Below are 2433 nucleotides of genomic sequence, written 5' to 3'. Positions count from 1 at the left end.
CTGGGAAGACACCTTCGCTCATGCTTTTTGGCCAGAAATTCTCACTGAGCAACAGATCTGTCCGAGCAGCTCTGTTGATACACTCTCCCCAGTTCTTACCAGAAATTGTTCGACAGATGGAAATGTCAATAAAGTGACTAATTTTTTTGATGGTTTTGGATCAGCTCTTCATCAGCAAGGTTTACACGAACACTCCTCTTGTGAGAGGTTCCAGTGGTGTAAGGATAATCACCAAGAAATTGAGGCCAATATGGAGACTGGCCATTGTAAAGTTTTTATGGAGTCCGAAGATGTAGGCCGAACTATGGACCTATCGTTGCTTCGATCTTACGATGAATTACATAGAAAGTTGGCAGACATGTTTGGCATAGAAAAATCTGAAATGTTAAGTAGGGTGCTTTACTGCGATTCAGTTGGGGCTATCAAACACATTGGTGATGAGCCATTCAGGTAGGAATAATCCCAATCACTACCATATTAAATTGGAAAATGTGGTCCATCCTAGAGCCTGACTTGTTTATTTATTTGATGTTGTTGCAGTGACTTCACAAGAACAGCCAAAAGGTTGACTATTCTAATGGATTCTGGCAGCAACAATGTAGGAGTGTAGTGGGGCAGAATAAACTATTCTTTTAATTGTACAGATAGTTCACGAAGTCTCATTTTCTAACCTTTCCCTCTTCCTGGTGCAATGGAAGGAGACAACCTAATTTATTTTTTGAATATCAAACTCTACATAAATGTTTCTATTCCATCTCAAAGGGGATTTTTGGATTTTTGAATTTTGGTTAGAGTGATCATAACTTGTGTTTCCCTTTTTCTTTTTGTTTTTTTCTGTCAACTATCTCTTTATCTTTGCCTACTTGAGTTTCCTTTTAAAATTTTGTTGGGGAAAAAGGTGGAGGACAAAGAGAGAAGTTTGAAATCCTATAAATATGATTGGTTTGTAAGCAGGTAAAAATGTATTTGATCTGAATACTAGTTGAAACAAAAGGAGAGTCATTCTTGCTTTTATGTATTCACTTGTTCAAAGATTGTACCATTTTCTTCTTGTTGTTGCCTTATAAATTATTTGCTATTACAATTTAATCTTGCATTGAATGCAATTTGAAGGCTGCAAATGTATGTATTATCACCAGTAAAGTTATAGCTCATGTCAACAAAATTGGACCCGTTTGTTTTATTTTTTTGCTAACTTAGTATGTCCCATTTTTCACATCTTAATGTCTTTTCTTGAGTATTATTTCAGGCCTTTATCATAAACTCCAATTAACTAATTTATCAGGATTAAGAAATTTAGTTAATTTAGGTGAAAGTATTAAATTTTTCTAAATTATTTTTTTTTCAAAATTACCTCAGCAAACAAAATTAATTGAGATTAAGAGTTATATTTATTTCACTATTTTGTCTTTTTTAATGAATGATGTTTTATGAAAGAATAATAATATATATAATATTTTAATTAGATCTTATAAAAAAATATTGAGGCACATTTTAAATTTGAATCTTATAATAAGAATTACAGTATTTTTTACTTTCTTAAGTTGAAATGTGTTTTGAGACTCAAATACAACCAATTAACAAAGATTAGTGATAGTGATTTATGTCATTTATCAAAATAATTTAGGTTTTGAATCATGATTGATCATTGAATATGCAATAAATCGTATAGAAAGAAAAATACTTAACTTGAATGCACCCGTAATTTCCATCGAAAATTATTCACTAGATGAGATAACATTTATCAATATCATAATTAAAAAAAGTTAAATACAAATAGTCTTGTAATACATGGGGTCTCAATTCTACTTTGGACATAGGAAATTGGTGCACGGTTGGATCATTCTTTGCTTGACATTAGCAATGACAATGAGCTAGAAAAATGTGAACTAGTTTCCAACTAGAGACACATTTTGTTTATGAATGCACCATTGATATCTTCCCATTAAACTTTTCTAGCTGGACCCGGAAAACTGAACAGTGAGAGAAGAACAAGCAAAACAAATACAAAAAAGAAAAGAAAAACAGGATTAATTAAGTTAGTTGAAAGTCTAATCACAGGATAGAAACATAGGTGGAGTTGACTTAATCAGCACTTAAGGACCAGATTTTCACACGGCAACAGGTAGAAAGATTATGAGCCATGATTCCAACCAAATAAAAAAGTGCCACATGGAGGACAATGGCATGAAACAAGAGAAGGAAGAAATCACAAACATGGAACTTTCTTTCCTCACCCAAAAATCAAAATGAAAAATTCAATTCAACCAAACATAGGTCCCATGCTAATGCCGCAAAGTGTGGGGGATAATTAATAGTGCAATTAATTAATGTTATATACAATAAGTTATGGGTTATCGGGATTGCAAAAACAGAGTTGTAAAACACAAAGTCAATAACGAGTTAGATTCGGAGCGTGACACCCATAAAATA

The 2433-nt window shown here is 32.6% G+C and overlaps 1 pseudogene; it reads left to right on the top strand.

The window, feature by feature from the left end:
• LOC100803846 (auxin response factor 18-like) overlaps positions 1 to 1089 on the top strand; it is a 6389-nt pseudogene extending 5300 nt beyond the window's left edge.
• The last annotated feature ends 1344 nt before the right edge of the window (positions 1090 to 2433 follow it).

The sequence above is a fragment of the Glycine max genome, chromosome 13 (genome assembly GCF_000004515.6).
Source record: "Glycine max cultivar Williams 82 chromosome 13, Glycine_max_v4.0, whole genome shotgun sequence".
NCBI lineage: Eukaryota > Viridiplantae > Streptophyta > Magnoliopsida > Fabales > Fabaceae > Glycine > Glycine max.
The sequence above is the reverse complement of the archived record's forward strand: the minus strand, read 5'-3'. Positions and strand labels throughout refer to the sequence as shown.